This window comes from Nelumbo nucifera, chromosome 1 (assembly GCF_055504915.1).
Source record: "Nelumbo nucifera cultivar China Antique chromosome 1, China Antique-T2T, whole genome shotgun sequence".
In the NCBI taxonomy this organism is placed as follows: domain Eukaryota; kingdom Viridiplantae; phylum Streptophyta; class Magnoliopsida; order Proteales; family Nelumbonaceae; genus Nelumbo; species Nelumbo nucifera.
The window spans coordinates 22406046-22422252 of record NC_142649.1 but is presented as its reverse complement, the minus strand read 5'-3'; positions in this window follow the sequence as shown (position 1 = coordinate 22422252).

The following is a 16207-nucleotide window of genomic DNA, read 5'->3' as shown; positions in this document are numbered from 1 at the left end:
CTACTTAAAAAATCTACTAAAAATCATAGAAATTTCAAACAAAGACAAGAGTCATACAAAAAATCTTCTAAAGTAAGGGAAAAACAAACCATATATGATTCATGTATTGCTGCCAACACCTGTATGGACTATTGACGTCATCTAGCGGTGGTTTGACATTGATAGTTCATCTCATGAAAGAGAGTCAGCAAGAAAGGTATTCCCAAGTGCCTTTACCCGCTCTGATACCAAGTTGAAAAGTAGTGTTGTAAATCTAGGGTTTGTTTGAGAGAGAAAGAAAGAAAGAGAGAAAGGAGAAGAAGAAGAGGAATGTGTCGAGTGTGTGTTTTTTTGTTATTGTTCACACCCTCAAAAGGCACTTCATAATTTAAAACAAAATATTACAAAGAGGCCCCTATTGGGCACCCAAATACAAAAAGAGTACAAAGGGAAGAGGTAAAGACTAAAAACACTGATGGAGGGTGATTTGGCCCGACCTCGCAACACGGGTACACATGGGCGTGACCTTGCTCAAACAGTGACTCAGCATGACAGACGAGCGTGAGCACAACTCGGAGGGAAAGTCCCACCGAGTTCAGCTCGGCAAGTAAACTACTCGTCGGGAGCCGCCTTGCCCGCACCTCCTCCCCGGGGTTAAGGCACTTTGGGGGGTCCCGAGTTCGGGGCGCCCCGACCCCTTTTAAGACCCGAGCTCCTCCCAATGGACCTCGGGCCACTCCCAGGCAAGAACGCACCGATCCTTCTCCGGACACCCCGAGGCACAGGCACCTCGGGTCAGCTAGCTCGGCATAACCGGCTACAGGAAGCCTGTCACCCAAAGGACAGCCCGGCTCAGGGTAGTTCGGTATATCACGGGAGGGTTTCCTACTCGACCGCTGTACCCGACAAATCTGTGGACAGCAGGCATGTCCCTCTCACCATGCCTGCTACCTTTAGAAAGGTGTCCCGCACCTGACAGACACGTACCCTGCAACGATGGCCCCGCGCGTGCCACCTCAGCCTTGCCTGTAACGGTTGTGGCAGACTGACAGTGGTGGTTATACCTGCCCTGTCAGAAGTCAGAGGGCCTAAAGTAACGAAATTCAGTTATAAGGGGCTCATTCTCAAGGAACAAGGTATCTTCGAATCATCTGCGCAACCTGCACTCTTAGCCTTTGTTCTCCTTTTGCTTCTTGCACACAATACTAACTTAAGCATTGGAGCATTCCCGCCGGGAAACCTCCCGGGAGTTCTTCCTCTTTCCTCTCGTCTCAGGTACCTCTCAGGAGCCATGCGAGCGCCAGCTAGGAGTGACCGGATTGCGCTATATCATTTGGCGCCGTCTGTGGGAAACACTTCAAAAGGCCTTTCTCTCTAAACTTTCACAGTTCTATTCTTCCTTGAAACAATCCAACACTCATGGCTTCTTCTAGCAACGCCGAACGAAGCACAAAAATGGTTAACTCCAAGGAACAACTCCAGCTTCCTACTGTCTGTATCGGACAGTTCGCCGTCCCCCTCTCAGCGGACGGGATCCCCAGCTTGAATGTGCCTCTCACAGTGGCACCTGTCATCGCCCCGCTCCCTGCTACAGTTGGAGCGACGTTCACCGAACCTTCGGTTGTGCCCCCAACGGCCAGCCCGCATCAACTGGTGGACTTGATGCAGTGCATGCGGGCCATGCAGGCCCAAATGCAACAGTTCCAACACCAGGTCTCACAGTATCAGTATCAGCAACAGTTCCCCCAACTGCCTCAACCTTAACTTCAGCCACAGTTCCCGCCTCGGCACCCAGTCTCGCAGCAAGCTAAGTCTCACCGCCAAGACGAGCACCCTGTTGGCCAAGGAGAGGCCCCCCAAAACCTCCCAAAAAACCAGGCCTCCCCTCCGCAACAGACGAGAGAGACCGGCTACCCCAGTCTCGTCGCGGGTGGACAGGTCGGGAGGACCCTAGCTCGCCAGGTCTACATCACCTTGGCAGTCGAAGTTTGAAACCCCGATCCTTGAAAATCGGTTCAAGATCCTGGCAACAAACTCCAAGCAAGACCCCTCTGTCCGCAGCCATCACCAGTAGACCGGGCTACTTCCTGCGTAGACCATTCCGAATAGCGCAGAGGTGAGCAGCACGAATGCCGAGCCCACCAAGAAGCAGAGACGCCGCCGCCGAGCTCGTCGATCTATCACCCATGATTTGCCCGAGCTCCTGGACAAAGAAGAGGTAAGCTCGGCCGAAGTCAAAGCTCCCCTCCTCTCAGTTCCATCCCCCCTGTCTTCCGAACTCCTGGTAGTCCCAATGCCCAAAGACTTCAAGCTCCCCCCTCTTGACAAGTATGGCGGGTCGTTTGACCCGAATGATCATGTAGATGTCTTTCAGTCACAGATTTACCTGGCGAGAGCCAGTGAGTCGTGCATGTGCGTAGCCTTCTCCACTACTTTTAGAGGAGCAGCCCGCACGTGGTACCGGAATTTGGCACCCGGGTCGATAAGAAGTTGGGTGCAGTTCGCAGAAACCTTCACGTCCTACTTCGTTACTAGCAAGCAGTGTCCGCGAACTGAAGAAAGTCTCCTCAGCATAGTGTAGAGAGAGGGAGAATCCATCCAAAGCTATATCAAGCGGTTCAACGATGCCTGTATGCAGATACCGCGCGTGGACCCCACCGTACGCCTTGCAACAGCTAAGAAGGGTGTGACGCACAAAGAGTTTAAATGGCACATGGTCGTCAACCAACCAGCAACCATAACTGAGTTCCTAAAGTTTGCGAACAGGTTCATAGCCACCGAAGAGGAGATCAACCAAAAGGGCGAGGGCGCGCCTGAAAAAAGAAAGAGGGAAGGAGAGCTCTCCAGTCAAGGAGACAGCCAAAAGAAAAAGGACACAGCTCGGGGGGCAAGGTCGGGTCAATTATTCCGACCTCCTATAGCGGACCGAGCCGATTACACCCCACTGAACGCGAAGTGGGCTGAAATCCTAATGGCGATCAAGGACACCCCGTACGTGAAGTGGCCACCCCGTCTGAGGGGGAATCCCAATGAAATAAATTGGAATCTGTATTGCAGTTTTCACAAAGATCACGGTCACAGTACCGAGAGTTGTAAAAACCTCCGCGATAAGATAGTGGAGCTCATCCATCGCGGGTATCTAAGAAACTTTGTACAGAATAATAATAATAGTAATAAAACAGGTCAGCAAGGGGAGCACGGTAAGGATGCTCCCGAGTCCAGTAGCAGGCTGGCCGAACAACCGCAGAGGCAGCCTCCGGAGGAGAGGCCAGTTCGGGGGACCATCCACATGATAGTGGGAGGTTCGATCGTCACGGGTTGCACTTCAGCAGGAGCTCGGACTTCGGTTCGTGAGGCCACCCAGGAGGAGCAGAACCCCCCAAAGCGGCCGAGGACAAAAGAGCCAATTTTCTTCACAGAAGATGATGCATGAGGGGTCCACTACCCCCACAACGACGTGCTCGTAAAAAAGTTAAGTGTCAACGACTTCGAGGTCAGGCGTGTACTCGTCGACTCAGGCAGCTCAGCCAACATCCTCTTCAAAGCTGCGTTTGACCAGCTCCAGTTGCAGAGAGGCGACCTGAAGCCCGCAGACACTCCTTTGGTAGGCTTCAGCGGAGAAGAAGTCCGGCCCCTTGGGAAAATAACAGTACCTGTGGAAGTCGGCACGTGGTCTTGTGTGGTTAGATTCAAGCACGACTTCCTGGTGGTCGCGACCCCCTCCCCCTACAATGCCATAATAGGCCGACCGATCACCCATGTCCTACGGGCGGTGGTCTCCACTTACCATTTGTCTATGAAGTTTCCAATAGACTTCAGTGTTGGGGTAGCGTGGGGTGACCAGCTCGAATTCCGTAAGTGCTACGTCGCCGCCCTGAAAGGAAAAACCAAGGTAGCCGATGACCTCGAGCTGGAGTGGCCTATGGAGCAAGGCGAAGAACGAGTCATGCCCACAGAAGAAATAGTTGCGGTTCCGACCTCAGCAGCAGACCCAGCTCGGACGCTTCAGATCGGCCCTTCCGTCCAAGAACCTCTACGATCTGAACTGGTAAGTTTCTTACTTCAAAATTTAGATATTTTGCATGGTCTGCGGTAGAGATGCCCGGTATAGACCCCAAACTCATAACTCACAAGCTGAATACTAATCCTGTAGTTAGGCCCGTTAGACAGAAGAAATGCAACCTAGCCCCGGAGCGGTGGAAAGCGGTCGATGAGGAGGTCGAAAAGCTCCTCGCAGCTGACTTCATAAGAGAAGTCCACTACCCGAGTTGGGTAGCCAACCCCGTCCTGGTAAAGAAGGCCAACGGCAAGTGGTGCATGTGCATCGACTACACCGACCTGAACGGGGCTTGCCCAAAAGACTGCTTTCCGCTCCCCAAGATCGATCGCTTGGTGGATGCAACCTCAGGGCACGAGTTGCTAAGTTTCTTGGACGCCTATTCGGGCTATAACCAAATCAAGATGGACCCGATGGACGAAGAAAAGACTGCCTTCATCCCGGAATTCGGCCTATACTGTTACAAGGTTATGCCCTTCGGGTTGAAAAATGCAGGGGCAACCTTTCAAAGGCTTGTAAATAAGTTGTTTGCACCGTTAATCGGCAGAAAAGTAGAATGCTATGTAGACGACATGGTCGTCAAAACTCAATTCTCAAATGAATTAATACACAATTTGCATTCTATTTTTGAAATTCTACGTAAGTTTAATATGAGACTGAACCCAAACAAGTGTGTGCTTGGTGTGACCTCGGGCAAGTTCCTAGGATACATCGTTAACCGGCGCGGCATCGAAGCCAACCCGAATAAAATTAAGGCCATTTTAGATATGAGACCACCCCGGAAGTTGAAGGAGGTTCAGAGGTTGAATGGCCGCATAGTTGCCCTGAGCCGCTTCATGTCTAAATCGGCAGACCGCTGTCTACCGTTCTTTATGGCAATTAAGAGCAAAGGGTTCGAATGGACTCAAGACTGCCAGTTCGTGTTCGACGAGCTCAAGAAATACCTCGCTAGTGTGCCGATCTTAACCCTGCCCAAGGAGGGTGATGTTTTAGAACTGTACCTCTCGGCGAGCGACGAAGTGGTCAGTTCGGTACTAATAAAGGAAGTAGATCGGATCCAACGACTCATCTATTACGTTAGTAAAGTATTGCAAGGAGCAAAAACGAGATACCCAGAGATGGAAAAGCTAGCATACGCACTGATAACCGCAGCGCGGAAGCTCCGCCTGTACTTCAAGCTCATACTGTTATCGTCCTCACCGACAAACCTCTGAGGCAAGTATTGCTTAAGCCCAAGGTCTCTGGTCGGTTGACGAAGTGGGCTGTTGAGCTCATCGAGTACAACCTCCAGTACAAGCCGCAAATTGCCATTAAGGCCCAAGCCTTAGCAGATTTCATAGCCGAATGCACATTCAGCTCCAAAGTTCCCAGGCCGGTTGAGCACAAGCCTCCCAGCTCGGGTGAGCCCGAAGCTCCCGGGTCGGTCGAGTCCAAACCCCGTGAGGTAGCAGCTAGTGTGGCACCTCTCCTAGCTCGGCCAACCGCAAGCTGGGATGAGGAGCCCTGGATCCTTCACGTAGATAGCTCCTCGAACCAATAGGGCAGCGGTGCCGGAATAGTTCTGCATGGCCCAAGCGGTACGAAAATGGAATACGCGCTACGCTTCGAGTTCGCGACGTCTAACAATGAAGCAGAGTATGAGGCGTTGATAGCTAGACTAGCCATAGCCAGAGAAGTAAAAGTAAAGCACATTGTTATCTGCAGCGACTCCCAGCTCGTGATTAACTAGGTCACCGGTGAGTATGAAGCTCGCGAGCCAACCATGATTGCCTACTTGACCAAAATTAGAGAGGCCCTGCTCGACTTCCAGTCACACTTCATCAGACAGATCCCTAGGTCGGAGAACGCTGAGGCCGACTTCCTGCCAAGTTAGCCAGCACTAGCGACATCACCATGAGAACCGTGTACATAGAGGACCTGTCTCGGCCTAGCATTCTCAGGGGGGCAGAGGAGGTCGCTCCCGTCGTTCAAGCAGAGCCGAGCTGGATTGACCCACTTGCGAGCTTCTTGCTACACGAGACCCTCCCTGCAGATCGCAATGCGGCCAGAAGGGTGCAGCGCCAGGCAGCCAAATACATCATGATAGATGAGCGGCTGTACAGGAGATCCTACACGCTCCCCTATCTGCGTTGCTTGCGGCCTACCGAAGCCGAACTCGTACTCCGCGACACTCATGAGGGGTTGTGCGGCGGGCACTTGGGGGGTAGGGCCCTTGCCTAGAAAGCACTTCGACAAGGGTATTATTGGCCAACAATGAAGGCAGATGCCATTGAACTCGTTAGAAAATATGACAAATATCAGAGACATGCCAATATTCATCACCAACCCGCTGCCAACCTCAAGTATCTCACCAGTCTGTGGCCCTTTGCACAATGGGGCATCGATTTACTCAGGCCATTCCCGCCAGCAACGGGTGGAAGGAAGTTCTTAGTGGTAGCAGTGGACTATTTTACCAAGTGAGTAGAAGCCGAACCTCTCGTAACGATAACAGCCCGAAATGTCCAAAATTTCTTTTGGAAAAACATCGTATGCCGCTTCGGATTACCTCGGGTGTTGATTTCCGACAACAACAAACAGTTTGAAGACATCAAATTCCAAGACTGGTGCCAAGACATGGGAATCCAACAAAACTTTACTTCAGTCGTAGGCCCTCAAGCAAACGGTTAGGCAGAAGTCACAAACAGAGCCATCCTCCGCGGATTAAAGGCACAGTTGAACCAGGCTAAAAGATTGTGGGCGGATGAACTACCTAGTGTTCTATGGGCATACCGGACCACGGAGAAGACCGCCACGGGAGAAACACCCTTCAATCTCACCTACGACATCGAAGCAGTGATTCCCGTAGAGATCGAAGTGCCTACACTACGATTAGAGGCATACAGTGATCAGACAAATGAAGATGAGCTACGTACCAACCTCAATCTACTCAACGAAGTAAGGGACCTCGCGTACATCAGGACAGCAGCCTACCAGCAGAGAGTAGCTCGGTACTATAATGCCAGGGTCAAGAAGCGAAATCTCCACATTGGCGACATGGTCCTTCGTAAAGTTAAGGTGCCTGAGCCCGGCGCTGGCAAGCTCGGGTCCAACTGGGAATGCCCTTACCGAGTGAAACGAGTGCTCGGGGAAGGAACATACGAACTCGAGACCCTTGAAGGGAAACAAGTACCCCGGGCATGGAATATTGTCAACCTAAGACAATACTATCTGTAAGAATCGAGTAGGCCACGAGCCACTCCCAAAGCCTAAGGGCCAGAATACCGAGCTAATATGACCTCAGCACAACAGGACCCAGTCGCCTCTACGGCATGGGCAGACTCCGAGAGTGAGCCATGAGCCACTCCTCCAACCTAAGAGCTAAAACACCGAGCTAATGAAGAAACCTCAGCAACGTACAAAATTGAGTCGCCCCATCAGCATGAACCAAGTACTTGCAGCGCCTGAGGTGCAGGCGGCTCAGGCACGAACCTTACAACAAATAGCCCGCCCTGGCGTGCAAAGAGTTGAACCCATTGAGGATAATAGATGGCAACCTACCTCGGGTGCAGACAAGTCGGGCATGCGCCCTATTATGTCCCTTACCCCGACATACACGAGGCTACCCCTACTAAACAGTTTGAGGCCACAATGGCCGTTAAGGAACACCCACTTCGGAAGTCCAACTCAACAGGTTGACAGCTTGGGGTGAGATAACCGTCTCGACAAAAATGAATTGCACAAAATTTTGACAAAAGGAAAAAATTTATTCATTTCAGAAAATTCGGTACATAAATTTCATTAAGAATGCCTTGATTACAAGAAAGAAAAAGGGAAAAGATTAAGTTACAAGTATAAAGAGCAAACTACTTCGGGAGCTCGTCGCCTCTAACAGGGACCCCCTCGGGGACAGTATCTGGACCAGCATCCTCTGCTTCATCTTTGGCGCCCTCATCTTCGGAATCGGGGTCATCTTTTGAATGACGCACGATGTCATCAGTAATCCGTGAAGTAGTGATGGCGCTCGTGTCTAGCTTGGGGTAGAGGTGCCTGATCATCCATCGACTGAGCTTGAAGCCCTTATAGTAGGCCTCCGTCATCACGTCGTCGAATTTGGAAGAGTTGACGTAGTCAATGACGGCTTGAGTCTTGGCCTCCTCAAGAGCACCCTCGAAGATTGCAGTCTTCTCCCTTATGTCCTCCTGGAGGTACCCCACTTCATGCTCCAGCTTCCCCTTCGCCTCCTTGAGGCCTTGCACCTCAAGCTTCAAGGCATCCCGCTCAGCCTTGAGGCTGCTCACCTCGAGCCCTAAGGCCTCCTGACCGACCTTGAGGCCGTTCACCTCGGCCCTCAACTTGTCTTTGTCTCGGGCCAGCTCCCCCTTCTCTGCCATTAACACCTCGATGAAGCTTTTTTGAGTCGAGGCGTCACTCTCCAGGTGATGAACCTGACAATGAGTTGCCCTCAACTAAATATGGGCTGCGCGAGACGACTTCTCAGCCTCCAGAGCCCGCCTCAGGTGCCGATATGATTGAAGGGTCAAGGCCCGAATGGCGGTGTTCACCTGCATAAGGGAAACCGGTCAAAAAAAAAAGAGAAGGAGAGAAGACGAAGAAGAAAGAGGAGAGACTCACCACCATAGTATGAGTGGCAGCTCGGGCGCCGAGCTGACCAGGAGTGAGTTCAGCCCAATCGTTGACCTCCCCCGAGTATGCAGCCAGCTTGCTCTTCTTCAGGCTGCACTGAGGGTTCAAGACGGTTTGGCTCCCCTAACCCTCCGAGCTGGAAGCCGTCATCTCCACATCACGAGTGGAATTCTCAGAGGCCTCGGCAGCAACTTTGGCAGGGTGAGCCCCGGCAGCAGTAGCGTTGGCCTCGACAACGCTTTCACCAGCAGGTCTGGTGGGCTTGGCAGTAGGCTCAGTGGGCTTAACGGCAGGTTCCGCCATCACTTCGGACCCCTTAGGCACGGCCCCTTCTTCCAAGTCGACGACGGGTGCAGCTACCACCTCGGGCCCCGAGGCAGAAGTCCGTGGAGGTTGGGGCTCGACTGAAGCTTGCGGGGACTCAACGCGCGCCTTCTTGGCTACGCGTTTCTTTCTCTTCATCTAGCGGAAGAGCTTCTGGTTGTCTATTCTTTCCGCCTCTATGGGACCTCAGTGAAACACGATATCAGCAACCCGAAGCAAACATGTAAACGGAAAGCCGAAGTGGGGGAAAACCTACCCGGGCTCAAGCTCGCCTGGACGAGCTTCTCCTCAGAAGTGAAGTCTTTATAATTCAACCCAAGCTGAGCCAGTGACTGGAGTGCCTTCTTGGTCTTCCCGTCAAGGATGACACTAGGGTCTTGAACGGCTATCCTCTAATCGGTGGGGAAGGGCCACCCCGTACTGCTCCGGACTACGAAGTAGTCCCACTTCCAAGCTGGGCCTTTGCTCGGGAGCTTGTGCATGAGTTTGAAACCTGGGCGAGGGGACAGGTAATAGGACCGCCTATGCCCAGGGAGAGCGCTTGAAGCACTCTTCTTTATAGCCAAAATTGTATTGAGAACATCTAAATCTATAGAGAGGGAGCGATCGAAGCAAAGAGAGATGGACCCCACCACATTCCGGTGGTTTGACATTAATAGTCCATCTCATGAAAGAGAGGCAGCAAGAAAGGTATTCCCAAGTGCCTTTACCCGCTCTAATACCAAGTTGGAAAGTAGTGTTGTAAATCTAGGGTTTGTTTGAGAAAGAAAGAAAGAAAGAGAGAAAGGAGAAGAAGAAGAGGAATGTGTAGAGTGTGTGTTTTTTTGTTATTGTTCACACCATCAAAAGGCACTTCATAATTTAAAACAAGAAATTACAAAGAGGCCCCTACTTGGGCACCCAAATACAAAAAGAGTACAAAGCGAAGAGGTAAAGACTAAAAACACTGATGGAGGGTGATTTGGCCCGACCTCGCAGCACGGGTACACGTGGGCGTGACCTTGCTCAAACAGTGACTCAGCATGACAGCGCAATGAGCGTGAGCACAACTCGGAGGGAAAGTCCCACCGAGTTCAGCTCGGCAAGTAAACTACTCGCTGGGAGCCGCCTTGCCCGCACCTCCTCCCCGGGGTTAAGGCACTTTGGGGGGTCCCGAGTTCGGGGCACCCTAACCCCTTTTAAGACCCGAGCTCCTCCCAATGGACCTCGGGCCACTCCCAGGCAAGAACGCACCGATCCTTCTCCGGACACCCCGAGGCACAGGCACCTCGGGTCAGCTAGCTCGGCATAACCGGCTACAGGCGGCCTGTCACCCAAAGGACAGCCCGGCTCAGGGTAGTTCGGTATATCACGAGAGGGCTTCCTGCTCGACCGCCGTACCCGACAAATCTGTGGACAGCAGGCATGTCCCTCTTGTCGCGCTTGCCACCTTTAGAAAGGTGTCCCGCACCTGACAGACACGTACCCTGCAACGACGGCCCCGCGCGTGCCACCTCAGCCTTGCTTGTAACGGTTGTGGCAGACTGACAGTGGCGGTTATACCTGCCCTGTCAAAAGTCAGAGGGCCTGAAGCAACGAAATTCAGTTATAAGGGGCTCATTCTCAAGGAACAAGGTATCTTCGAATCATCTGTGCAACCTGCACTCTTAGCCTTCGTTCTCCTTTTGCTTCTTGCACACAATACTAACTTAAGCATCGGAGCGTTCCCGTCGGGAAACCCCCCGGGAGTTCTTCCTCTTTCCTCTCGTCTCAGGTACCTCTCAGGAGCCACGCGAGCGCCAGCTTGGAGTGATCGGATTGCGCTACATCAAACACCATTGCCTAAACTTTCTCAAGAGATAGTACATTAGTGTCTGCCTTGGCATGATAAACTCCCCAAGTTCATCAAATGTCTGAGAATATTCTAAACCAACACAAGTCTTCTAAATGTCCAGTTTAAGGGGTAATACATAGAAACATACAAAAAACACACATGAATAACAATTATCTGATTTCATTCAGTTAAAGTTAGAACATATCAATCTGATTGGAGTCAAGGGCATACATTGTCTCACAACTTGTTCTCTTATAGGTTCTACTTTATTCCATTGATAAACAACTTAAGAGGGCATAAAGTGCAACCTTTCTCAATTCTCACCCTAAAAAATTCACAATCCATTTTTCTAAGGTTAGATTCATTTGCTAAGGGTGCAAGAGAAGAAAATTGCATACTTTAAATTTTCCATGAGTTGTCAATGGGTTGGGTCTAGTTCTAGACAGGGTGAATCAGTCCCAAACCAAATCGATTATTAATTGGTTCTATAACAATATACCCAAGACTAAACCAATTATTAATTGGGATAATCATGTCTAATCCAATTATACTTGACATTTATAATTACCTATGATAATAACTTGAAACTTCATTTTTGATAATATAACCTTAATACAAATGTCAATAAATCGTAAGCTACTTACTTATATGTTAACAAATTTTTTTAACCAAAATTATCTTATATAGTGTCTATAAGATTTACCCAATTATACATAAAATAAAAGAAAAATTATAAGAAAATTAGGAGTTACAAGAATAGCAAGAACTGGTCCCAAACCTGATTATTAATTTGGACACAACTCTCAAATAGAACTGGCATAATCGGTTTGTTTTGTTTGGTTTTATCAAGTAGACTAACTCTTTAACAACTCTAAATTTCTCTATTTCCTGTATTATGTAATATATTATCATATAAAAGGTAACATTTGTTATACATGTCTAGATCTAGCAATTGGCAAGTTCCACAGATAATAAATTGGCTTTAAAATCAAAACTAACTCATATATCCTTTAATCACAAAGGAATCTAATTTACTTCCCTAACTCAAAACTCTAATGCGAAGGCTTTTAGGTCTTTATGAAGGTGCCAATCTTCTAAATAAAATGGATTATTTTATGTTGTATTTGGCCTTCAAATTTGTGCTTTTAAATCTAAAACTAAAAGAACAAAGCCCCAATTTTAGTTTTTTGCATTATGGTATTTCTTAAACAAACTCTTACCCAACATTTAAGGCATTTATTTGTCTTTTACTTTTCAGCCAAAAACTCAAGTAAAAGTTTATTCAAACATGGCCTAATTATCTATCAAACCTAATTTGTACTTAGACACCTTCTATAATCAACCCTCCATCAGGAGCGATTTGTATTTCTATTTGGGAATACATGACCTCTTAAAGTGAGTGGAAAATATGAAAGGGCTTTGGTCCAAGGTTTTTTTATTTCAAAAATACACTTTAGGAGTTGTTTTATCACGAACAATCCACACATTTTTCAAACCAAGTTATAATGTGGGAAGAGGGTTTTGTTTCCTAAAATGTTGATAAGAGAACTACTAGGGGTATTTTGGGGTAAAAACCTTGGTCCTATGTCCTAAGTAACATGATCCACCCTAGCCAGAGAAGTTAACCAATTAGGACAATTAAACAAAAACAGACCATGATCCTACAATCCTCTCCAAGCTAGGACATTAACTAGAGTGTTAATTTTCCTGTTAACATACAAAAAGAGATATACATATCAGAGGCCACATCAAAAATATCATTTAAAATAAAATTACTTCAGGACTAGACTCTAAGATCTTCTAGTTCTTGCTCTTGATTAAGTTCTAGCAGTTTGATTCAAGGAATACCTTATAGAAGCCACAACACTTAACTAACAAAATTCCTTTCCTGATAGCTATTGCTTCATCTTGGATTGCGAAGAAGGTTGATATAGGCCCGAATCAAGTAGCAACACATGAACCACACCAATCCCTAATAATAGTGCTAAAATTGGCTTTATTTGCAAACAAAAAAATATCCTCCACTTGTGTTAATTTTTAAAGTTCCCAATTCTAGATGTTTCCAAAAAGAAAGACTGCTATTGGGTCTCTCATTGTATTGAGAATCTAGCAACCATTTTGTCAAATTCTTATCCATATCATCACATCTCTATGGAATGCAATGATATTAAAAGCAAAAGAATTGTTAGAATCATCTAAAAATTAGGTATTCTTGGATTTCCAAATATTCTAAACCAACAATATCATCTGAATTGAAAGATTCAAATTTCTATCCTTATGTAATGCACACAAATCTAGCCAAGAGAAAAACCAATCAGAAAATTCATATTATTGTCCACCTCACCTACTCTAGCATTGAAAACATTGTCTAACCAAAATATCCTAGCATGATCACAAGACACCAAAGCATGGATTGTGGTTTCAATTTTCTTTGAGCACAAACAACATAGACCCAAGGGAAGGAGATCCCTTCTAGCTATGTTTGAATACACGATTAAGCCATTATGAACAGTTCTCCAAATCAAGGATTTCATTTTTGGTTCAGCTGGAATGGACCAATGTTGCTTCCATTGATTCTTGCTATGGGTTTGAGGATTATTATACTGGCTACCATTGATCAAGAGGGATCTTGCTACAAAGTAGATCTCATAGTAAACTTACCATTGTTGGAGGAACACCAAAAAATCTTATCTTGCCAATTCATAAAAGCCAAGGGGATAGAGGATTTGATTTGAAATGAAATCATTGAAGACACTTATGATAAAATATTCATTCCAAGATCTATAAGAGGGATTTAGGAGACCACTCATCAAAGAAGGAGAGCATGAACTAGGTTTGGTAGGGGTGAACATTATTTGCTTAAAATTGAAAAACCGAACCAAAAATTTTGGTTTCGATTTGTTCAGTTCAATTTGTTTGATTTTTGGTTAATTCGGTTTTTGAATATTTTGGTTTTGGTTTTTAGAATTACAAATTCGGTTTAACTAAATAAACTAAACTTTAGTATATAATATGTAATATATAATATACAATAAGTAAGATATAATATATAATATGAAACATATATATTATATGTTATAATATATATATAATAGAATATATCATTAAAATTTGGTTTTAACCAAAATAATCGAAAATCGAACAAAAAATTTTGGTTTTTGTAAAATTCGGTTTTGATTCGATTTTTAGTTTTTTCAATTCGATTTTTAAAATTTCAGTTTATTCAGTTTGGTTTTTAACCAAATAAATCGAATTCTCACCCCAAGGTTGAGGCCAATGAATTTGTGGCTGGCGACTGACTATAGGCAAGAATCATCCCAGATAGACACTCCTACTCCTTGATTGATTGCCCCAATAATAGCCATTTTAAATGATTTTCTTGCCTTCTAAGATGCTTTTCCACCCCTAAGAGGCAGACCTAGTAAGAGAATCCCTTAAAAAATCCTTCCCTTTAAAACATTTAACATAGATTACCTTTAACTAAATGCTCTTGTTTTGTAGCAAGTTTCCAGGCTATATTGGCCAACAAGGCCAAGTTGAAAGTAAGATGTAGAATTTTTCTATTACCACTTGAATTTTTCTTCCACCAGAACTCCCTCTAAATAGCTACAATTTTGTCACAGACTAACTTAGAAAGCAAGAAGTAAGACATAACATAAGTGGGAAATGTAGTGATAATCGACTTTGAAGCACCTCTTTTCCATCATGAGAAAGGAGGTCATACCAAGAGTTTCCCTTTTGATCCACCCTTTTAATGAGCCCATTAAAGATTAATCTTTTTTTTTATTGGCCAGATTTTCTAGGAAGACCCAGTTACTTAGAAGGATTTTGAACTTGCTTAATTTGCAGAATAGAAACAACCACTCTTCTCAGCCTTGGGTGAAGGTTTTTACTAAAACAACTTTAAATTTTGAAAAATTCACTATTGGCCCAAAACCATTTCATATTCTCGGAGAACTTTCACCAACACTACACCTTTTTAAGTTGATGCCTTTGAGAAAATATAGCTATCATCCATAAAAGAAAAAAAAAAAAAAAAAAAAAGAGAAATTGTGAAACAATGGTGATTTAATTTAATTCCAGAGGTGAGGCCTGATTAACAAGAGAATGCAATTTTGCAGAAAGGACTTTAGTGTAGAGCACAATAGAAAGAGTTATGGAGACAAGGGGTCTCCTTACCTCAGCCCCTGCTTAGGCTTGAAGGGAAGGCCTAGGATACCACTAACTATCAATTTGATAGGAGACTGAATAAACACACTCCATGATCCACCCTACCCATTTTTTAGCAAACCCCAATTTGAATAATACTATTTCCAATAAAGTCAATTCTACTCTATCGCAGGCCTTACTGATGTTTAGCATGATATCCATCAAGCCCTTCTTGCTTTTACTTGTTTTGAGGTAGTGGATGAGCTCATGAGCAATCAGGGTGTTGTCATTGATTACTCGGCTTGGAATTGAAGCACTTTATTTGGCACTTATGAGCTTATCCTATAGGGGCTTAAGTCAACTTACTAAGATTTTTGCAATTATTCTATACAGAGTATTACATGGACTTATGGGCCTAAATTGGACTGGGAGTTGGGGGTTATTGACTTTCGGAATTAAAGTAAAGAGGGTGGAATTTAACTCCCCTACTAGAGTTGAAAAACTCTATCACTGCCTTACAAGCATCCTAACACTTAATGAAAAAAAGAGTTAGGGAGACCATCTAGCCTAGAGCTTTTGAGATTTCCGTGTAAAAGAGTGCTTCTTTTATTTACAAATTAGAAACCTTGGCTTCTAGAGCCAGGTTATCCTCTAGAGTAATTTTCCTTTCACAAACTTCTAACAAATCCTTGATATCTAAAGGGTTACTTGTCTTAAAAACCTCTTCAAAATGGCCAAACAAGATCTCTACAATATCCTCATGCCCTTCATCCCAAAGACCAATACTATTCTTAATCTTAATAATTTCGTTGTTACCCCTTCTTTTCTAGGTCATTGCATAGAAAACTCTAATATTTTATGTCTCCTAATTTTAGCCAATTCACTCTAGCCCTTTGAGCCCATAACACCTCTTCTTGAGTAAGCAAGGTGTTTAGCTTAGCTTCAAGTCTACAAATTTCCTCATTGTTATATTTCTCCTTCTCCCTATTCAACTCCCGCTCTAACTCTTTTATAGTCTTAGCAATGTTCTTTTTTAGATTTCCAACACAATGTTTACTCCACCAAGAGAGCTTCTTCTATAGAGCATTGCACTTTGCTAAAAATATTGACCAAGTTGATCATTGTTTGCAATTCTAGCAATCCATAACAGTGTTTTCAAAATCAGGATGAAGAGTCCCCATTTCCTCATATTTAAACCCAGGCCTGTGCCTAGAAGGGGGGTTCTCAGTGTCCAAGCTTTAGAGGCAAGTGATCTGATCCTA